This window comes from Narcine bancroftii, chromosome 9 (assembly GCF_036971445.1).
Source record: "Narcine bancroftii isolate sNarBan1 chromosome 9, sNarBan1.hap1, whole genome shotgun sequence".
Taxonomy (NCBI): domain Eukaryota; kingdom Metazoa; phylum Chordata; class Chondrichthyes; order Torpediniformes; family Narcinidae; genus Narcine; species Narcine bancroftii.
Window position 1 is genome coordinate 8,741,026 of NC_091477.1, and position 24,118 is coordinate 8,765,143.

The 24,118-nt window shown below is 40.8% G+C and overlaps 2 long non-coding RNA genes and 1 pseudogene across 4 annotated transcripts in view; 1 reads left to right on the forward strand and 2 right to left on the reverse strand.

Moving 5' to 3' along the window:
• Nucleotides 1-24,118, reverse strand: part of LOC138743163 (uncharacterized) — a 42,336-nt gene that overhangs the window by 6,253 nt on the left and 11,965 nt on the right. Inside the window, exons 2-3 of one of the 3 annotated variants that reach the window (XR_011344679.1) lie at nucleotides 10,758-10,888; nucleotides 1,348-1,481 (exon numbers count right to left, since the gene is read on the reverse strand). This is a non-coding gene — a long non-coding RNA (uncharacterized lncRNA). Of the gene's footprint in view, nucleotides 1-1,347; nucleotides 1,494-10,757; nucleotides 10,889-24,118 lie in introns of all 3 variants that reach the window. The other 2 variants (XR_011344680.1, XR_011344681.1) reach the window with 2 other exon arrangements.
• Nucleotides 9,236-23,146, forward strand: LOC138743166 (uncharacterized). Its single transcript, XR_011344683.1, has 3 exons — nucleotides 9,236-9,305; nucleotides 22,645-22,768; nucleotides 22,980-23,146. It is a non-coding gene; the product is annotated as an uncharacterized lncRNA (long non-coding RNA).
• Nucleotides 15,862-16,344, reverse strand: LOC138742816 (transcription factor BTF3 pseudogene; annotated as a pseudogene).

Here is a 24,118-nt window from a genome sequence, read left to right on the forward strand (position 1 = left end):
AGCATGATGCTGAACCAAGCCATGAAAGACCTCAACAGTGAAGACGCTGTTTACATCCGGTACCGCACGGATGGCAGTCTCTTCAATCTGAGGCGCCTGCAAGCTCACACCAAGACACAAGAGAAACTTGTCCGTGAACTACTCTTTGCAGACGATGCCGCTTTAGTTGCCCGTTCAGAGCCAGCTCTTCAGCGCTTGACGTCCTGTTTTGCGGAAACTGCCAAAATGTTTGGCCTGGAAGTCAGCCTGAATAAAACTGAGGTCCTCCATCAGCCAGCTCCCCACCATGACTACCAGCCCCCCCACATCTCCATCGGGCACACAAAACTCAAAACGGTCAACCAGTTTACCTATCTCGGCTGCACCATTTCATCAGATGCAAGGATCGACAATGAGATAGACAACAGACTCGCCAAGGCAAATAGCGCCTTTGGAAGACTACACAAAAGAGTCTGGAAAAACAACCAACTGAAAAACCTCACAAAGATAAGCGTATACAGAGCCGTTGTCATACCCAGGCTCCTGTTCGGCTCCGAATCATGGGTCCTCTACCGGCATCACCTACGGCTCCTAGAACGCTTCCACCAGCGTTGTCTCCGCTCCATCCTCAACATTCATTGGAGCGCTTTCATCCCTAACGTCGAAGTACTCGAGATGGCAGAGGCCGACAGCATCGAGTCCACGCTGCTGAAGATCCAGCTGCGCTGGGTGGGTCACGTCTCCAGAATGGAGGACCATCACCTTCCCAAGATCGTGTTATATGGCGAGCTCTCCACTGGCCACCGTGACAGAGGTGCACCAAAGAAAAGGTACAAGGACTGCCTAAAGAAATCTCTTGGTGCCTGCCACATTGACCACCGCCAGTGGGCTGATAACGCCTCAAACCGTGCATCTTGGCGCCTCACAGTTTGGCGGGCAGCAACCTCCTTTGAAGAAGACCGCAGAGCCCACCTCACTGACAAAAGGCAAAGGAGGAAAAACCCAACACCCAACCCCAACCAACCAATTTTCCCCTGCAGCCGCTGCAACCGTGTCTGCCTGTCCCGCATCGGACTTGTCAGCCACAAACGAGCCTGCAGCTGACGTGGACTTTTACCCCCTCCATAAATCTTCGTCCGCGAAGCCAAGCAAAGAAGGAGCATGCTGTTGAGCAGAGGGATTTGGGAATGCTTGTGATCGAATCACTAAAGGTTAGTTTGCAAGTGTAAAAGTTAATTAAAAAGACAAATGGATGCTAGTCTTCATTGCTGGAGGGATTGCATTTAAGAACATGTAGGTCCTGCTGCAATTATGCAGGGTACTGGTGAGGCCACATCTGGAGTACCGTGTAAAGTCTGGTCTACTTACTTGAGAAAGGCTGCACAGCTTTTGGAGGCGGGCCAGTGGACGTTCACCAGGTTGGTCTGTTCTCGCCCCTTCCCATTCTTCCAACTTTCTTTCACCATCCTTTAATTCAGATGTCTGCCTTTTTTTGCTCATACCTTGAGGAAGAGCTCCAGACAGAAAAGTCAGTAATATATCTTTACCTTGTGAGACTGGCTGAGTTCCTCTAGCATTTCTGTGTTTTGACTGATTTCAGAGGTGAGGGAGTTAATCTACGGGGAGAGACGGAACTGCGCCGGAATCTATACTCACTGGAATTTAAAAGAATGAGAAGGGATCTTATAGGAACACAAATTTATGAAAGGGAAAGAAAAGATAGAAACAAGAAAGTTGTTCCCACTGATAGGTGTGACTAGAATGAGGGGGCATTGCCGTCCCAGAGAGTAATGAATCTGTCAATATCTTTGTCCAAAGAAGCAGTTACTTCACTAAATATATTTAAGACAGAGCAAGATTTTTGTATAAAGGGGGAATTAAGAGTTATGGAGAAAGAGCATGTAGTTCTTGAGTCCTTGATGGGATAGTTGTCTCGATGTGCTAGTGTCAGGAGATGACTTCTCATATATGGAGTCCCTGGAATGTGAAGGTGCTAACCCTCTCCACTCCATCCCATCAACATGGAAAGGTACAGGATACTGAATGAATGATTGAGAATTTATTTTGAGATCCATATTACAATTTATAGATACAATGAAAAGTCATATTTGCTGAAAGTTCCTCAACACATAAAACTAATGAACAACAATTTAATTATGATTAAGATGCCATGCAGAGGTTAGAAAAAGGAAGAGGACAGAATATAAATAATAAATACTTATTTTAACCATGTGGGGCAACAGTGTGTTGTGCTAGTGCAGAGAGGTGGCCTTGTTTATGGAGTTGTGGATCAGGTGATTTTCAGAAATTCAAGAATTGATAGTTGTTCAAGAAAACAATATTCCTGAATCTAGAGGTGTTGAACTTCTGCACCTTCTGCCTGAACATACCAGTGAGAGAAAAAAGGCATGAGCAGGATGGTAGGGATCATTTATGATGTTGGATGTCTCCTTGGGACAGAACCTGATGTCGGCATCGTCAATGGAAGGCAATTTTCATGGACCTTTCAGCACTCATTCTGAGCCCTCTGAGCCTGTATATATTAAATAAGGCAAATATACAAAAGTCCCATTAACATCAAAAGGGAGAAACAGCAATTGGAAGAACTGGATAAAGATCTTTATAATTACATTAAATCCAATTATTTTTGATGTACTTAATCATTCTTAGTGTGTGAAAATCATTTTACTCTTAATTATTTTTTAAAATTTCATTAATTTTCAGTCCAGATTTATCGTCAGAGTTCACACTTGACATCACATTCAACCCGGAGATTTTTTTTACCCACCGCCAATGCACGATTATCATTTTTTGGTAGTGCAAAAACAACTGTACTCAACGTACACATGTAAACATATAAAGAAGTGAGAACAAAATGACTGCGACACAGTGAGAAAAAAAAATAATGTGCAAAAGTAAGAGCCCTTGAATGAGTCCCTGATTGAGTTTGTTGTTGAGGAGTCTGATGGTGGAGCGGGAGCAGCTGTTCCTGAACCTGAGGGTGTGAGTCCTGTGGCACCCATACTTCTTTCCTGATGGTAGTAGCGAGAACAGAGCGTGTTCTGGCTGGTGAATGAGGATCCTTGTTGATTGCCACTGCTCTCCGGCGGTAGTGTTCCCTGTAGATATGATGTCCATGGTGGGGAGGATTTGGGTGTGATTTTGTCTGTTCTGCCTGTGATTTTAACATTTCTTTTCATGAATGTTCTTTGACTAACATAAATTTTACGTTTTCTGGAAACCTAAGAGGGACAACTTTGGTTGGGAGAGACCTTGTTTTGTATCTTGCTTGAGCTATCATTCCAAAGAGCCGAGAGGCGGCTTCCAAGTGTAACACTGCAACAAGGACCATGTGTGTGTCAATATGATCCAAGAAGAGCAAACTCAGGATCTGCCAAAGATATGTTCCCATACTTCAGCTGTTAATCTGCTTCCTGTTATCTATCTTTCAGCCTGTATCAATTGTGTGGATGAAAGAGTTGAAGGCCAGGGCAGTGTTTCACTTTTATCCAATAATATCTGACTCATATGTCTCTATTTTTGTTTTGTGGTGTTTAGTGCACTCAATATTGTCCCTGTACATTACCCCATAAGACTATCAATAAGAGCAGTGAAGTCATCCATAATATTTAATGTGCTGCCATCAATCGAAGTCATGGGGACAAATGATCACATCCGAATCACATCGACTTTGTCGACAGTGTACTGTGTTACAAAAGTAACAGCAATTACTGTGTTGGGGAGAAAAATCAATGTACAAATTTCCAGAATTGACTTAGAAGACAAATATCCAGAGATTCATCACATCAATGATCATGGAGTCATTGATACCCTTGCCATACTCTCTTCAACCCCTTTCGATCAGCCAGAGGATGCTTAATCTTCAAAACAAGAACTTCCAGATTCAAGAATACTTTCTTTCCTGCTGTTAGAAGTGAAACACTAATGTCTGCAGATGCTGCGATTGAAGATTAAAAGCTCACTGAAATGCTGGAGGAACTCGGCTAGTCTCGTAGCAACTCTAGGAGGCAAAGATATATTACCGACATTTCAGAGCTGAGCCCTTCAAGATACAGTACAAGCAACCAAACAAGAAATTGTCTCAAGAAAAGAATGGATAGAGATGGGGGAAGAATGGGAAGGAGAGGAGTGCACACTAACAGGAAAAATAAAGTTGATGAGATACAAGAGGAAAAGTGAGTGTCGATTTTGGCCCTGTCAAAGGGGAAAATGGAGAGAGAGAGAGAAAACTGAAAAAAAGGAGATGGGAAAGAAGAGGTGGGAGGGTTAATGGAGACCGCAGAACTCAATATTCATGCCATCTGGTTGGAGGATGCCCAGACGGAAGATATGATGTTGTTCCTCCAATTTGTAAGTGGTCTCACTCTGACAGAGCATGAGACCCGCTGTTATCAGATTCTTAAATGGATCTCTCAAAGGTTTATGCCTTACACTAACATACATTTCTCTATACCCTGCACAATGCCTTTGTACTTTTCTTTATACATGGCACTACTTGACCTATTGTGGACAGTTCTCTCTACCATATTGTTGACTTATTTGTAATTACAGTACTACCTACTTTATGTTGGCACACTTGACATCCAAAAATTCAATTTAGTTCAACCCTTTATCTCTTTCCACTGAGTTGAGTAGCGCAGCCATGAGCCCTTCACCTCACAGTGGCCACAACAACTGTGAGGCCTATCTCCATTAATACCAACTACACACACGAGGCCAGCATACCTCTCCTTTCCTATTCCAGTGTCTGCCCAAATCCCATTTAAACATTGATATTGGGTCTGCAGTTAAATACTTCACATGGTGATGAGAAATTGTTCTATTTTGGGTTTGAAATGCTTTCCAATGCATCTGTTTTGGACAGAAAGTAGAATATGTTGGCACAGATAATGATAAAGGTTAAATTTCCTGGCAATACTTATTATTCCTCAAATTGGAGAAATTCTGAGATAAAAATAGAGGTTAGTGCAAAGCAAATATTCCAACCATCTGCATTTGTAGGACTTGAAATATGTTGGATTCCCTTGTATAAAGGAAGGAGATGAGTCAGTATACAGGATAGAGATTGAAAACTTAGCTGAATGGTGCACCAACAACAACTTTGCACTCAATGTTAGCAAAATTAAGGAGCTGATTGTTGATTGCAGGAAAGGAAAACAAGAGGTGTAGGACCTTTCCTGGGCCCAACACACCAATCGCATCATGAAGAAAGCACGTCAACGCCTCTACTTCCTTAGGAATTTGCAGAGGTTTGGCATAATAATGGAAACCCTAGCAAATTTCTACAGAAGTGTGGTGGAAAGTGTGCTGACCAGATGCATCATGGTCTGGTATGGGAACCCCCAAATTCCTGAGCATAAAGCCATCCAAGAGGCATTGGACACAGCCCAGGACATTACAGGCAAAACTCTCCCCATTATTGAGTACATCCACAGGGAACACTGCCATCAGAGAGCAGCTGCAATAATCAAATACCTACACCACACAGGACATGCTCTGTTCTTTCTGCTGCCATCAGGAAAGAGGTATTGGTGCCACAAGACTCATAACCAGGTTCAGGAACAGCTGCTTCCCCTCCACCATCAGACTTCTCAACAACAAACTCAATCAGAGACTCATTTAAGGACTCCTACTTGTGCACTTTATTGATTTTTCATTGCTCTCTCTGCATTGCACAGTCAGTTGTTTACATTTGTTTCCAATTAACAGATCTTTTGATTGTTTACATATTTGTAACCATATAACAATTCCACTCAGCCACCATTCTCCGAGAGAAGAAGCTCCCTTGCATGTTACTTCTAAACTTTTGCCCCCCCTCCCCAACCCTTAATTCATGAGCCCTCATTCCAATCTCACCTACCCTCAAGGGGAAAAGAGCCTATTCACACCTACTCTATCAATCCCCCCTCATAATTTTATATACCTCTGATCAAATCCCCCCTCAACCTTCTACGCTCCAATGAATAAAGACCCAGTCTACTCAATTTTTCTTTGTATTCCAGATACTGCAATCCAGGCAACATTTTACAATAGACAACAGACAATAGGAGCTGGAGTAGGCCCTTCGAGCCAGCACCGCCATTTTACAGATCATGGCTGATCACTACCATCAGTACCCCTTTCCACCTTATTGACTAAATTAGTGGTAATTCTGCCACTCCTACAGGAAAAAGAATCTCAGGGTCATATGTGATGTCAGGTATGTACCCCAACAATAAATCTGAAATCTGAGCCTAAATCTCTCGTTCCAATTGTGCCTGAAAATAAATGCAAGTTGAAGATGATATTCCACACCACTTTGAGGCATGCAATTAACTTGATTTTGCTACTGGATGCAGTCTCCTCATTGATAATCCCAGCAATATGCTGCGCTTGAAGTATTGATGTGCTGCATTACATTGGGGGTCAATTTGGGAGGGAAAAAAAGCACAGGTCTTAACCTTTCACTACATCAGAAGGCTGATTACATTATCACCATGGAGACTCTGGTACAGGCCTAATGCTTAATGGATCTCTGTCTGTCTGTGAAAGAGCTTTACTGGTAATTACCACCATCCCATGCATTGTGTTGAGGGAAATTAGCACCATTCTCACTTACAGTAATGCATTAAGGACACTCCTTTCTAACCTTTCTCTGATTCAGTCTCTGATCGACGCAATTACATTGTTTCACTTTCAATTTGGCTGCCACATAAAAGAACAGTGGGTGCTATATTTATCTTCCCACTTGGAATGCATGACCCATACTTCATATAGATCTGTTTTTAAATCATTCGAAAAGTGCTTTCACTGTGTAATAGTTCTGTTGATTTCAAAAGGATTGACTCTCAAAACAATGCACCCACCAATATGCGATGATAAAATTCAGCATCAGCTGCTGACTGGACCAAGAAAATTCCTTCTAGTTTGACTGGAGACAAGAAGGGCGAGCCGTCATTAAAATAATTATTTATTTGATGTAAGCGAGCCTTTATTAGGATAATTTTCACAGCCTTATTTTAGTGCAAGATTCTACATGCAAAACCCCATCATTCTGCTTCAAACATAATTTTTACAGATCTTTGAAGGAAAAGAGCGTGAGGTCTTGCCAAGGGTGGTGGTTGCCTTGCCAGGGGTGGTGGTGGAGGCTGGAACAATAGGGGCAGTAAAGAAACTCGATAAAAGAAAAATAAGAAGGCGATGAGGCAGGAAGGGGTATGTTTCATTTTGGTAGGAATAAATACAACATGGTGGGTTGAAGAGCCTGCACTGTGCTGTCGTGTTCTATGTTCTAAGTTATGTTGCAGCTCTTTCAAGCTCTGGTTAGACCACTCTTGGTGTGTTGCATTCAGTTCTTGTCACCTCATTACAGATATTTGGTGGATGCTTTAGACAGGGGGCAAGGAATATTGCTTGGATTGGAGGACAAAGCAAAGTTGACAAAGTTAGGGCTTTTTTCTTTGGAACAACAAGAGATGAGAGGTGACTTCATAAAAGTACAGTAAAACCACTTATCCAGAATTCAAGCAACCGCCAGCCTCAAGAAACAGGCAAATAATTGCAGAAAATAAATAGATGTAAAAATACAGGTTAAAATAAGTGTGTCTTGCTGTTAGTTCACCAATCATGCAAAATTCAATGTCAAGCAACCGGAAGATTCACTTATCCGGCATATCAATACCCAGAGGCAGCAGATACCAGGGATTTTACTGTATATAAAATTATGAGGGGTTAAGACAGGGTAGACAACAGCCCAAAAAGGAAGGATGTAAAGGCAGAGAAACTCTGGCAAAATTCCTGGGATGACAATGGCAAATAAATACCAGAGAACATCTACGAAAGATGAGTGGAAGAAAATTTAGTGGAGATGTCAGAGGTAAGCTTTTTACAGAGAGTGGTGGGTGCCTGGAATACATTGCTGGGGGGTGGTGGTGGAGTCTGGTACAATTGGGACAGACCCTTAACAGACCCTTAGATTAGCACATGGATGTAAGAAAAATAAAGGTTTATGGGAAGAGAAAAAAATAGATTGTTGGGGAGTAGGTTAATATTGTTCAGTGCAACATTGTGGTCTTGTACCGTTCTGGAAAGTTCTATGAAATCAGTTTTGGAGCACCAGATGCAAAACAAGACAGGACAATAAATGTGGGTGAGGTTCAATTTCTGGGTCTAAGCATCAAACCATGTCTCAAACTATTTAAAAAAAAAAATAAAACTTACTACAATCCTGCATTGATAAATGCTTCTATTTGTGCATGATGTGTGTTCGAGGACATGTATGGAGAGATGTGGCAGTTTTGCAAGTTTCTATGGCTTTACTGTTCACAGATAAACTTATCTTGTTGAATTCAGTATCCAGCCTCGTTCTGCTCTTATTGAGGTATCAGCTCTGCACTCTCCTTCTGAGTGTGAATTTTAGTCGTCTTTTTTTTTTAAAAACCTCCATAAGTGCCCAATTGTAGGTTATCGCTTTGCACCTTCTTCACTGGGTCCAGTTTGCATTGTAACCTCATCTGCCCATTAAACTTCAACAGTGCATTTATTTTGAAGATTTTTTGTGGCTTTATTTCTAAAACGTGATGTAAGAAAATAAAACTGCAGAAGCTGGTAATTGTAAATATATATTAAAAAAATAGAGAGCACTGGAAAAAACTCAGCATCGCAGGCAGCAGTGAAACATGAAAGTCTGCAGATGCCGTGATTGTGGTAAAGGCGCAAAAATGCAGGAGGAACTCAGCCGGTCAGATAGTGTCCAGAAGGGGTAAAGATGTATAACCAACATTTCAGGCCTGGGCTCTTTTTTCCACATTTGTGGACATTTAACATCTTTAGATCTTTTATCAGAATTTGGAAAGATTGGAAACACTTCAGTTTTAAGATGTGAAATCGTGGGAGAAGTGTGGATAGGACAGAGGGACAATCTCTCATAGGATGAATGCAAAGTTGATTTGGTGATAAACTGTTGGTGAAGCCACCTAATAAGGTTAATCAGAGAACAAAAACAAAATGAAACTCATTCAAGTTATAAAATGCAGGTCAGAGTTATAGGAAATAGCTAGCAGGTCAAGTTATGTTAGTGGAGAGAAAAAGAAAACTGGGTTAATATTATAGAAGAATAAACAGAGTGAGGTTGTGGTAGAATTTTATTGGATGCCAAGGGATATGAGAGTCCTTGGGAAGGATAGTCCAAATGTAAACTTGTATCGAGTAGATGGTGAAGAAGGCAAATGCAATGCTGGGATTCATTTCAAGAGGAAGAGAATACAAGAGCAGGGATGTGATGCTGAGGCTTTGTAAGGCCCTGGTGAGACTTCACTTGGAGTACGGTGAGCAGTTTTGGGATCCTCATTTAAGGAAGGATGTGCTGATGTTGGGGAGGGTTCAGAGGAGGTGGTGGATGGTTCCAGGAATGAAAGGGTTATTATCTGAGGAACATTTGACAGCTCTTGGCTCTTGATATAGATATAGATAGGGGAATGAGGGGTTGGGGTGTTTATCTCATTGAAACATTTTGAATGTTGAGAGAAGTGGACAGAGATGTAGAAAGGTTGTTTCCCATGGAGGGAGAAGGCCATTTCAGTTTGGGGGTCTGCCTGGAGACCGGCAATGGGGTGAAAATCTGGAACTTACCATTCAGACTGCAGCCCATAAAGGCAGCTCCAGCATTCCATTCAAAGGAGGTGCCTCATGGCACCCTCTGGATCCCTGTGGAGGTGGGGTGACGGGTGCTGTAGCAACACCCATCATCACTACACAGCAGAGCAATGGCCGTCTTCCCTACCCACAATCTTCCACACAGCTGAAACCACTCTATAGTTCACAGAACAGTTCCAGCTGTATGGGGGAATTATGGGTAGGGAAGACGGCCATTGCTTTGCCGCATTTTGAACCGCAGAGAGTGGCACCAAAGGCCAAAGTGGCCTGGTGTGGCTGTCCCAGCCCACACTGGCCACCCCCTGATGGTCCCCGCTACCCCGAGGGCTCCCTACTGCCCCTGACTTGCTGGGAGAGGGGCGAGTGGGGAAATGGGTCAAGGGCTGACAGCATCATCGGCCCGCCCCCAAACAGTCGCCTAGTGCAGCTGCCATTTCAGAGCCATCGGCGGTGGGTTGCACTGCGGAGATTATTCCTCTTGGAGAGGGGTTGGATTATATAGCTCGGAGACTGCCTTCTCACATTCAGAGATGTAGGTCATTATGCGTTTTGGTGGAGTTTCACTGCCTTTTACATCCTGAATTTTGGGCTATTTAAAATGGCCTATTGTCTAAGACAAAAGCTCACAATTTCAGGAATGAAGGGTGTCCACTTAGAACAAAGATACACAGGAATTTCTTTATGCAGAAGGTAGTGAATCTCTGGAATTTATCGTCACAGGCAGTTGTGGAGGCCAAATTATTGGGTGTATCTAAGGCAGGGATTGATAGATTCTAGATTAATCAGGACATCAAAGGTTATGGAAAGAAGGCCGGGTAGTGGGGGTGAGTGGGAAAATGGATCAGCTCATGATTCAATGTTGGGGCAGAGTCAATCAATGGGTTAAATTACCTCTTTCTGCTCCTATTTATTATGTTCTAATTTTCTATAGTATTTATTATCTTGATCTAGATAAGGAGGGTCCTCAAAGTGATGACTGATTTTAGAGGCCTGAAATCAGACACCCAAATAGTGAAAATTACCAGAAGGCTCTCTGGCAGTACATTGATATTAAGAAGGCTTTTTAAAAATCACTATTGATCCTGCAAAAATGCAGTTGTCGGTTTTACCCGCCTTTTGCACACCTGATTCTGCTGAAGGCACACACGAATCGTCTTTTCAGATTGCTGAAATCTTCCCTCTTTAGCATTAAAATAGGGCACAAACCATACTCCAAATTCCTGATACTGTTGCAAAGGCTTGAGTTCCAGCTACACTGAAAATGCAAAATGGGAGATAAATTAGAATTTGGAAGACTCAGGGATTTCAATGCACAATGACCATCGGAGATTTTACAGCCAAGAGTTTGAAGAATGCCTGCAAAGAAATAAGAAATCAATAATATTTCCTGCAGCATTTTCAGTTCAGAATCAATTTGAGTCCAAAATTCTGAACTTCAATGAGAATAAAGCATTCTTTGTACAATGAAAATCTAGGCTGAACATTTCCATACCTTGAGAGAACAGCATTAAAATAGATAGATAGTTCATTCATTTTGGAGAAGATTTTAACTGCAGTTGTGAAAAATATAGATTAATGTATACAGTGAAAGGGTATGATGAATATGAAACCGAGTCCAATTGTCTTTTTCTGATTATAAAAAAGTGTTTAAAGTGTTACAGATTGAAAGATAAATGCTTTTTTTCTATTTAAAAAAATTAGACATAAAGCACATTAACTGGCCATTTCAGCCTCCGAGTCCGTGCCGCCTAATTTACACCCCATTAACCTACACCCCGGTACTCAAATGTATTGATACACTTATAATATGCATTATTAAATAGTTAAAATGAAGGTTCACATGCTGAGACAACTGAGTTGAATATTGTGGCATAGTCACAGCATTTACCTAAATATTTCACAAGCATTGTCTGTAAATGTAATGGTTTGCATTGCTTAACATCTTCATCCCCCTCAAATGCAACTTGTCTATGAGGAGTTTGTACATTCTCCTTGTGACCCACATGTTTCCCCAAGGTGCTACAGTATTGTCCCAACCTCCAAAGTGTGTGAGGTCAGTAGGTAATTGGGCAGGATGGGTTTCAATGGGCCGAAAGGGTCTTCTACTGGGCTGCATCATTAAAATTAAAAATAAATGCCCAATATAAAAATAAAATATTCGCGTCAGAGAAGAGATAAAGGAGTATCTGAGCCACCACCAGACTGAGGAACAGCTGTCCCTCGGGCAGTGAGGATACTGAACAACAAAGGAACTGCTCACACTAACCATCTGAGACTCTTATTCATGAAACAACATTTATTTATTTGTATAAATGAAATACTTGTCTTGCATATGCATTACTTGTCTGCATGTGTGTTATGTCTAGTTGTTTCATCATGTTGCACTTGTACAAATAAAAAAAAATAAACTTGACTACATCTAAAACTCATTAGGGATCTTGAGATCAGTGGTCCCTTGCTGGGCCGCGCTCAGTAACTGAGAGGTACCTGAATATGACCTCCAACCTCTCTTTGACTGGAGCTTATTGATGAAAAGTTGGTAAATTCAAAGCTGAACAGACCAATGGTGGATATGTGGTGCACTGTGAGACAGAATCAAGCACGCACAAGGTAGACTGTACAACAGGCTTTAATCCACAAAGACTTCCACAGAGTCAGACTGACTGTGGCTGCAGCAACTAAGTGTGAGGCCTCGGGAGGCCGGTGCAGGCTTATATCCTGGAAGGTGATTGACACCTGACAGGGTGGGGCTTGATCCATTCAGGCCGACTGATTGGCAACCAGCCAGGAGTTGTCCTGTCCCCTTACACTCCTGCAGGTACAGAGGTTGCTCCCTGCAGTAGGCCAGTGGTGGACCACCACAGGATGTGAACCATTGGTTACCCATGGCTAAAATTAAGTAGGGTACAGCAGGATACCATTAGGAACCCCTAACAATAGCACTTCAGATTCCAATACCATTTAGGGAACTAATGAAGGAGATGGAATTCACAAAGTATCTTTATATGCAGATGATCTTTTAGTATATATTTCAGATCCTGAGACATCTTTTCCTCTAATGTTGTCTTTGTTTTCCAAATTTGGTCGCTTCTGTGGATATAAATTGAATACAAGAGTGAATTATTCCCAATACACATGCATGTACCCGTTTATATTAAGACCTTCTTAGAGTGGTTAAAGACCATTTTACCAATCTTGGCCTTAAAATTACCAGAACATTTAAAGATTTATATAAAATTAGCTTTATTCCTTTGATAGATTATGTGAAACATTCTATTCTAAATGGTCTCCATTGGCATTATTTTTAATAGGTTGTATTAATGTTGTTAAAAATAATCCTACCTACATTTTTGTATTTATTTCAAGCAGTCCCAGTTTTTATTCCAAAATCCTTTTTTGATAATATTGACTAAAATATATTTGGAATAAAAAGAACCCCAGATTGAGTAAATTCCATCTATAGAAATTAAAGAAAGATGATTTATCGGCTTTACCTAATCTTAGTTTCTATTATTGAGGAGTTAAAATTTGTTATATTATTTTTTGATCTACTATACTGATAATTTTGAACATCCTTATTGGGTAGATTTTGAATTGAATTCTATGCAGAGATATTCAATAGCCTCTTTGTTGGGAGAAGCTCTTCCTTTTACACTTTTTAAGATGAGTAGGGACATTCCTTCCAACCAATACTTGAACAGATATTAGGGATTAGGCTTCAAGTTTGGAAGTTCTTTGACTTGAAAATTTTTTAAATTTTATCTAGCACCATTTTTCTTAACTTTTTTTCAACCATCTATAATTGATCAAACCTTCTCTTTTTGGAAAGTTAAAGGAATCATCCCTTTCCAGATTTGTTTATTGATGGTAGTTCAATGTCTCTTGAACCATTATCCAATAAATATACCCAAGTCACATTAGAAATTTTCTGAATACTTTACTGCTTAACTTTCCAACATTTTACAAACTGGATTTAGTTGATACCTTTTTTCCCCCATTTGATTCCTTCTCAAAAGAGTTTAATAGGTAACATTTATAATAAGTTATTAAGATTGCAATCAAATTTATCCCCACAATAGAGGCCTGATCACCACAGCAGACCAGGCTGCGCAACCCCGCAGCTTTCTTCCGAAGGTTTATACCACAGTGCTCTACCGTCCAATGTTCATCAATTCAGAATTGTTGCACGTCACCTTGCATTAACTGTTGCAGAGTATCAAATCTGACGAAGCCGCACCATTATCCAGAACCGGAACAATATCACATTCAAGTTTAGAAGTTGGGAGTCGTACAGTTGATACTCAAGTTAAATTTGAAGAGATGTGGCAACCTTTTATAAATTATTTCCACATGAACTTAAGTCAGTATAATTATTTTCCCTTCCAGACTATATTTCATTTTATTTATTTTCTGTTGTAGACCATTTTATTAATCTTAATAAATTCTCAGGATAGGCTGCCCAGTCTTTTTCTGATTTTTTAAGATTATGTGGGGTTTTATATAATAAAAATCTTTTTTGAAGATGTATTGAATAAATTTGATATTGATAATTTGCAGCTAAGCAATTAACATCACTAGAATTTTATCAGGTGGTGCACAAAGAAACAATTTGTCTTGGATTTCAGGAGATACTGCAGTTGGAAATGAAATCCCTCAGATACGCAACCTTCCATTTTTAATCTCCACTGAGGAACTGGTTCCTACAGTGCCAAACAAACTGAAATTTAATAATCAGACCCTCTGATCCTTTAAAGCAGATTCCCCTATGGTGACAGATTGTATCTCATCACTCTCACATCCGTGTCTCGCAGGTTGACCTTATTTCTACTGCTTGTTATCCCAGCAGATCTTGCAAGTTCATATGCACCTTTGAACCCTGCATTCTGACTAAGCCCCACCAACAATATATTAACAAGTCAGGCAGCAGCATCCCAGAGTTAACCATTTGTGAACATGCCTGCTACTGATGATGTGAAACGAGGGAAGTACATTTAAAGAGGATTGGAACCACAGACAAATCAGATATTGGTTGTTGAGAATAAATGGAAGGTTGATGCACTTTCATTGCACCTTGAAATAAAGCAGAGGAGGGATTGGAGATTATTTCAGATTTTAGGAAGGTACTTTTAATGAAGAAAATAAAGCAAGGCACTCACTTTTCATTGGATAAAAGACAAGGTAACAGTAAAAGACATGATAATGAATAAAAGATCCTGCATTTGTATTGCACTTTTTCCAACACGAGTACATTCAATAGAACCAGAGAATTGTAAAGCACTGAAACAGGTCCCTCCAGGGCATCTAGTCTGGGCTAAAACTATTATTCAGCCTCATTCCAATGACGTGCACCTCCTTATCATTCCCACCCATATATCACAATCCAAGCTTTTTCAATGCAAATAGGTAGCATGGAAAGTATAACGGTTAGCTTAACACTATTAGTGTCCTGGGTTCCAATCTGTAAGGAGTCCTCCCTGTGTCTGCGTGAGTTTCTTCCAGGTGTTCCACTTGCCTCCCACCCTTCAAAACAAATTGGGGTATTTGGCCAGCACAGGCCCGTGGGCCAGAAGGACCTGCTACTATGCTGTTAGGTCTAAAATTAAATTAAATGTTAATATTGAATCCACAGTTGCCACTTCAGTGGCAGATCATCCCACATTCTCACCACTCTCTGTGTGAAGAAGTTCCTGCTAATGTCCCTGTTAAACATCATGTTTTCACCTTTAACCTGTGTCCTCTAGTTCTTGGGTCACTTAAACCTCAGTGGATATAGCTTGCTTGCATTTATTCTATCTATGCACCTAATAATTTTGTGGACCTCTATCAAATATTCCCTCATTTTTCTACACTCCAGGCAATAAAGTGCCAAAGTGTATAACCTTTCCCTGCAACTCAGTTCCTCAAGTCCCGGAATTCAGCAATGGTTCACAACCGATCAGGATTTTTTTTCCCTCTCCTTTATTTCTGCTCCAATGCACAGAACAAGATTCAGTTCAGAATTTCTATCTTAACCAGGCTGCAAGGTTGGTAACCATTCCATTTGCATGATTCAGCATTAGAAGAGCTGCTGCAATAAATAAAAACCAGGATAAATGAATCACCACACTACCATAAACATGCGTATAACAGTACAAAAAGCAAGATTACAAAAGCACAATGAAAACTAATGGAAATAGCAGCCCCCTAAAGTCATTTAAAATTAAGCCACCCTTGGGTGTCAACCTTAGTTTAGTTTGCTTCATCCTTCGAAGCCACATCAAAGTTTTCAATCAGATCTGGAACTTCATCCTCCTCAACAGAAGCAAGTGGGGCTTTGCTGTCCACAGATTGTTCGGGCAGAGACACTGCCAGTCACCACAAGCTGGCCCAATTATCAGCTCCAAATTGCTTCAAGACACTGGGCAGCATCTCAGTTAACTGCTTAGCCTCTGCACGTCCTGTGATCGTCAATGTATTTGCAGCAAGTGAAGCCTGAACTTTAGTATTATTAAAATGGATGACTGTTCGCTGGTTTGTGAACATGCTCACCTCTTCAATACCAGAAATATTATTCACACCAAGCTTCCTTAAAGAGAACTGGAGCATTTTGCCATCTACAGTTACTGTTCTGTGCACCACCACCTTCTTTCTGTGAGCTGCACCCTTTCCACTAATGTGGACTTGAGCTTGCAGCTTGGCTAGTTTTTCTTGTTTCATTATTGGTTCTTTCATATTTTCAGCTTTGCTGATGACAAAACAAAGTGGAAAATCTTGTGGTCTGTTGAATTCCTAGAGCCATGGCAGAACTGAGCATGAAGAGAGAAGTTCTTCAGCTGAACTGACACAATTACACGCGAGGAGGGAAGCCAGGAATCTTTGTTATGAGGTCGCTCTTGTAATTTCTGTGCAGCAAGGGGTCACTGTGATAATTGGGCTAATAATCCATTTTATTACACTTTTTGACGAATGCAAAACAATTAGTCTACTCATTGGTGGCTCTTAATTAAACCAAATTGAATTGCATCACGTCATGTGTGGCAAGATGGAGGGAAAGGTTTTGTTCTATGTGCCAAACAGGCAGCTCGCAAGAAGTCACCACCCTCCACAAAAAAATTGCTCCCATGCAACGATAACAGGACTAATTATGACAAAGGTGGCATTAAATTTTGACCTCAACATCACAGGCTGTGGTGTGCTGTTAGCCAGAATCAGACACACACAAAGATAAAAACTGTACAACAGCCTTTAATCCACAAAGACTTACAGTCAGACTGGCTATGGCTGCAGCAACTCTGAGTGAGGCCTCGGGAGGCCGTGCAGGTTTATATCCCGGAGAGTGATTGCCACCCAACCGGGTGGGACTTGATCCATTCAGGCTGACTGATTGACAGCCAGCCAGGTGTAGTCTTGTCCCCTTACACTCCTGTAGGTACAGAGGTTTCCCCCTGCAGTTGGGCAGTGGTGTACAATCAGACAGGCAAATCAAATTTAAAGACACACAAGAAACTACAGACACTGGAGTCCGGAAGCAGGGGTGCAGTGCTAATTTTTTTTAGATGCTGGAGTTCACCAAAAATAGCAACAAGGAGGTGCCGGAGCTGCCACAGGAGCCTGAGCTGGCTCTTCACCCCCCACCCCCTGACCCAGAGGTGCCAGAGCAGCATTCCTGTGAGCTCTGGCAGTACTGCACCCTTTTGTCTGCACAAACTCATTGGATCACGCAGTATCAGAGAAAACAACAATGTTGATGCATTCATTCGAAAACCTTCATTAAGGTGAAGTCAAATTGAAGATTTAAATGAACTTTGAAATGAAGTCTTTCCAAAGCGTATCTCACAGGAGTGTTGTGGCTGTGGTCTGGTCCCCTCCCGACCTATTGTAAGGGTCTTGTTGTCCTCAATGGCCTCTGGCACCAGTACCCTTCCCCTTAACCCAGATAGTGCTTCCTCTAATAAACCCCCTCCCCCCTCCAATGAAGCACAGCCATTGCTCCCCCAGATAGACCCCTTCGCCCACAGCAGACTATCCCCAGGATAGGCACCCCCCTGCTCCCAAACCCCCTCCCCCACAAGAGACTCAGTGAACTTCAGATAGACTCCTTCCCCCTTCACGCTGTGCATCCATTTACCCCTCCACACCCCCCCCCCACTGAATAGACATCTTCCTCTTTCCCTGCAGCACACTCAGCACCCATAGACATCCTCCCTCCACCCTACAGCCCACTCAGATTTTCTCTGGATAGACCCCCTCCCCCTTCCATGCAGCAGACTCAGTACTACTCAGGATAGGACCCCCCCCCTCCCACCATCCTTCCCTGCAGCACACTCAATATTCCTCCTGACGGACCCAGCAGCAATGCAGAGTGGTGCCACAGGCCCAATGCCAGTCCATGCCATCACTGCTGAGACTTTGCAGACCATTCTATGTGCAGGGCCAGATAATGGCACCAATCTCATGGCTCTGCCATGGAGAAGCACTGAGCCAGCTCCTTCAGTCCACCACCTTTCTGATGCCATAATTCACATCCAACTGAATTGGCAAGAAAGGGCCTATTCTTCACTTCACATCCAAGTGACAATAGCTGATATTTTAATACCTTGCCAGTGCTGGGTCTAGTACTAATGATGGATTTATGGTCTGATGATCTTTGGGATTATTTGTGTGACCCATAAGAAAAGGAATTTAAGTGACTGCCTTCTGAAATAAGTGGATTCCCAACAGCAAATGTGCATGACAAATTGTTCACTCTTCCATAGGGTTCAACCAGCAGATACTAAATGTGGGGCACAAAACATTGGCATAACAGTTAGTGCAATGCTTTTACAGTGCCAGCTATCAGGAATGGACTGAGGTACCAGCCGCACTCTGTTTGAATGGAGTTTTTACGTTCTACCATTGTCTGCATGGGTTTTCTCCAGGGGCTCCCACTATTCAAAACGTACTGGGAGTGTTGATTAATTGGGTGTAATTGGACGGCATGGACCCGTGAACCAAAATGGTCTGTTACCGTGCTGCATGTCCAAATTTTTTAAACATTAAAAATTAGTACAGGGTAAGATGAAGGACTGATATTTGGAGAGTTTTTTGGGACAGCACAATTAGTATAATACTGTTATAACACCAGCAATTGAGACAGGAGTTCAATGTCTCTGCAAGGAATTTGTATGTTCTACCCATGACTGCATGAGTTTTCACTGGGGGCTCCAGTTTCCTCCCACCATCTGGGGTTGTAGGTCAATTGGGCATAATTGGGCAGCATGGTCCATTGGGCTAAAAGGGCCTGTTGTCATGCCATACGTCTAAGAACATTTCTAAATATTAGAATCATCCATGAATGAGTTGAAAGTTCTGAAAAATGTTATGAAGATTGGTCTGCCAATTAAATGGATCAAATTGCTGGACCTGGAAGCCTTTTCTCACCAAAAACAGTGCTATAAGGGGAAATAAATATTGCACTGGATTGTACATGAATGAGGATAACTTGGTTAAATGGAAATAATGGAATAAAAATTACAAGAAAATGAAGCATTAAAAAAATGGTGATCAGAAATACTTGCCAGTTAAAATTAAAAATATGGACAAACCTAAGAATTGAAGGAAACCATAAATTTCTGGAATAACTCAACAGGTCACACAGCATCAATGGTTTGGGTGAGACCCTTTATTAAGACTAAGGTAAAAGAAAAGGTGAAATTACATATATTAAAGGGAGCTCGGAGTGGGCCCAAATTTAATAAGGCATAGATAGGTAAAAAAAATGTGAACAGTGGAACTAGATAGAGGTTGAAGTTATCTTTAATTGGGAAAATAAATGATCATACCATTCAGTTTTAAGGCTTCAAACTTATGTTTAGATAGATTTTGCCAATAGAAAACTCAGTGACAAATATTCTTAATAATTGCTAGGTTCAAAAAAGGACATTGAACTAATCCAGAGAGAAAAAAACAAATCTATGCAATTCAGTACATGAATATTACTACATAATGCTCAATGTTATTGTAATCAGTAGTGAGGTGCTAGGTATAAGGAAGGGTGGGTGGTGGGGGAGGGGGAATGGTGGTGCTCTGCTTGTTTTGCCTAATCAAGAATACAGAACAGATAGACCAGAGATGTTCTCAGTCTGTAGGGTTCACTAGACTCTCTGCTCAGAACTTGACCATAAAACAGATCCCTCAGATCAAAAGTTACAGAAACTATCGAGTGGAATCTATGGAGAGGTGCAGAGATTTACCAGGATGTTGCCTGGATTGGAAAATAAGTCTTATGAGGCAAGGTTAGCAGAGCCGGGTCTTTTCCCTTTGGAACTTAGAAGGATTAAAGGAAATTTAATAGAGGACAACAAGATTCAGAGAGGTATAGATAGGATGGACAGCCAGCACCTGTTTCCCCAGGGCATGAATAGCAAACACCAAAGGACATCTGTACAAACTGAAGGCAGGGAAGTTTAGAGGAGACAACAGGGGTATTTTTTTTAGTTTAGGGTGAATGGAATGCTTTTTCAGAGAGGTGGTGGATACTGAAACATTAGGGCATTTAAGAGACGCAGGCACATGGATAAAAGAACAATAGACAGATACAGGATAGGGAGAAGTTTTTTTTTTAAGGAATAAATGGTTGGCACAACATTGAGGGCCAAAGGGCCTGTAGTGTGTTTTATGTTCTATGTGAACCTAATTTGTGAATGTTCTCTCAGGCTTCTCCTTGACTGATGAGAGAACCTTACAACTAATGATCCATCCTTGTCTAGTTAAGTACACTAAAGTCAATAGCCATTAATACCTGGAGCAGTTTCCAGGAAGATCTGTCGTTACATCAACAAGTCTAAATTTGATTCATAACAAATTGGCCCCAAGCTAGAACTGTGTGATGCATTAAAAAAAACATATAGTTAGAAGTTCACTCCGTTACAAAATAAGAAATTTTTAACAAGATTACATTTGCTCTGGTATGGGACACCAATATCCCTAAGCATAAAGCCCTGCAAGGTATCACAGGGAAAACCCTCCCCAACATCAAGAACATTTATGGGGTAACCTGCTGTCAGAGAACAAGAGCAACCATCAAGGATCCACAACACCCAGCACAAGGTTGTTGTCAGAACAAGTCTTGGGGGGGGGGGATTAAGGTAACTGCAGGGGGCAGAATCTGAAGTTCGACAACTTGCTCAGCTGGGGAGTGGGGGTCAATAGGGAAGGTGTGAGAGGTGGTGGAAGAATGAAAAAGGTTTAGAGAAGGAATTTGGTCATTATGGACGTGATCCCACAGCCAGGGCATCCAGATTGGAGAATGCTTGGTTGCTTTTCTGAACAGGATGTGCCTTTAAGTTAAGGCTTTGTTACCAGGACAAATTCTATTCATTTATAAATCTTTGGGCAACCGCTGCATGCTGACTGTTTTTTTTTAAACTTTAAGAAAGAATGAGACCCATTTCAGTGAAAATATGTGAGAGCAGACTTTGGTCATCAATTAGAGACAGATTCTTGTTGCGCCCAAAGTATTTAAATTGCATCAACTCAAAACTCCCCATTGGAAAACATACATGCCAAATCTCATCAAGGAATCATAGAGCAATCTTAACTCTCTTCTTAAGAAGAGAGTTTAGATGGACTAATGTTATTTAGCGGAATTATATCTTGGTTCTGGTGTTAATCAAGGTTAGTCCTGATGGTTTTAAGATTTGGAAAACCAAGCACGTCTGTGCAGGTGGCAGAGGAGATCGGGCTGAATATGGAAAACAAGCCAAACCAACCATTACAACTGGAATACAATTTTCAGACACCAGGAATGATATTGAATCATAATCAATTTATTCCTTTTACAAAATATAATTTTAAATATTTGGTTTAGCAAAGGAATTAAGACAATAAATTTTTTTCAAAGTTCAACTTTAATGACATTTGAACAATTAAAAAGTATAAAATATCTTCTCTTATTACCAGTTAAGGGAATATTTAAGTGATAATTTAGGTCCAGGTTTGATATTACCTGAACAAAGTTATTTGGAACAATAAATCACTGGTATAAATATTAAAGAGCTTATTTCAATTATGTATACAATTTTGCAAAAAGGAATGTATAAACCAAGAGTTCATCAGTCAAGGCAAAAATGGGACAAAGATTTGAAAATAGATTTTCAAGAGGAAACTTGGTTAGAACTTTGACAGGATAGTGGTTACAAATTGCACAGACAACATTCATTTCCAGTGAGAAGAAAAATGCGCTGAGAAGGAGAGGAATGTGGTTTTTACTTGTTGGGCAGCAGACGGCTGTGGAGTGGGCATGGTCTTCAGCCGACTTTGGAATCACATTGTGTCCACTCTCCTCTTACTTTGACTGGGTGGCTGAAAGCACCAACTGCAACACCAAACCGTGCAGTGTGAACCGCTGAGATCACTGCAGATCTAATGGAGGCCAGGGGGGTGAGGGGTATTGTCACAATCTCATCTGGGTGGGCAGTGTCCAAAAATGCCCCCCCCCAACACCAACCCTATCTCAGTACGCACTCTTTTCTCGATGATACCAACAGAAGAGGTAAAGGCACTACAAGACTCGCACTGCCAGGTTCAGGAACAGCTGTGACCCCTCCATCATCAGACACCTCAACCACAAACTCAACCAGGGACTCATTTAAGGACTTTTGTACTTTATTTGTTTTTTCCTCTCGATCAATAGTTTATAGTTCTTTATTTGTTGACATGTGCACATTGTGCACTGCTTATTTTTTGCACGATCAATAAGTGGTGATTCTGCCCGGCCTGCAGGAAAAAAGAATCTCAGGGTTGTATGTGATGTCACATTTATACTCTGACAATAAGTCAGAAATATGTTTAAGAGCTCATTGTTTCTACCAATGCAAAGGAGGTGAAATTCATTTTCATGTCAAGCATTTGCGTACATGCAAATACAAGACTAATGAAATTTAAAATGGAATTTGATGGAATTTTGAGAGCAGCAGACTATATATCACACTACACTGAATGTCTAACACATGCCATAATGGATGAATTTCTTTTGTCTTGTGTGGTTATAAGATTCTGAAGAAGCTTGATAGAGCATAATCTGAAGTTGAATAGCTGTTTGGATTCCAAGTCAAAGAAAAAGACAATTGAGCAGGAAAATATATTTGGATTAAAGAACCTACTGTGGTCTTACTGAGTAAGAGAACCTATATATCTTTGTTCCCATTTCTTAAGTTCTTATTATATTTTCAAGACCAAGGCAAGGGCACAGTTTTGACACATTTTGTTATGTATGGGGACTCTTCGGAGACAGTTTAATGAAAAGAAGCGTAAGCCCCTTTCACACTGGCACCTTAACCTGGGAATTAACGGCCAATTTACCCATTAATGGGTCAATGTGATTGCAGACATCAAATCACCCCGGGGATGGACTGCCTACACAAGGGTCATCTGATGCCTGCGTGCCGATTAGCCCAGTACAAAAGGGACATGGACTATCCAGGGACAAAGCAGTGATGCATTGATGACATTTTTGCACGAGTGCAGGAACATGAAGGAAACAAAAAATTAAAAAGCAGGTATAAACTTTGTTTTCCATTTACTAAATCTGATCAATGTATTATGATTTTATATTTAAACAAGATTAATCATGCCTAATTGTAACATAATTAAGAATTATGTATAGCACAGCATGAGCCCTTCAGCCCCTATTGTTGTGCCAACCTATATACACCTTTATAAATTTATAAAGGACCATGGGAAAGTGGTAGAGGAAATAAAACACATTTAATCATAATGGGCTTGCTCCCATAAATTTCTGAGTGATTTAAGATAAGGCAAAAAACAAATAACCTATTATTAAAACATGTAATTTATGTTCAAGATTAAATAATTTGTAGGATAAAAAGATTATCCCCAAAGACACTTTGATCTCAAAACATTTAATACTCATAACTTTGGGTAATAGAATCTTGGTTACCTGGTGCCAACATGGTATCGGTGCACTGAAGATGGTTATGATCAACAGGAACAATTGATGTATTTTTAGGGATTTAAAAATAAATATAATTTACCTAACAATGCCTTCTTTTGCTATCTCCAATTGTGATCTTTTTTGAGAGAAAAGTGGTAAACATTAATGGTCCTACCAATGTGCTCAAACATGGAAATTCCAATTCAAAAGGAGAATGCACTCACATTTATCTCTTATATATATGCACTCGGATCCAAGATCAAAGCCCAAAATCTGGTCTACATAGATTCAGGGAGAGATGGGAATTGGATTTGGGCATTGTACTCTATCCATAATGCTGGTCAGATTTATATGTAGATAGTATGACTACCTTAATTAATTCTAGGTAGAGAATGATTCATTATAATTTTCTGCACAAATTATATCTCACACCTGAAAGGAGACAAAATAAACCAGAATTTTCTGATAGTTGTTTTAGGTGTGCTATAGATGTTGGTATCTTTTTAACATTCCACTTAGTTATGCATGAAATTAAGACCCTTTTGGATAGAATTGGGGGAAGAGTTGACAAAA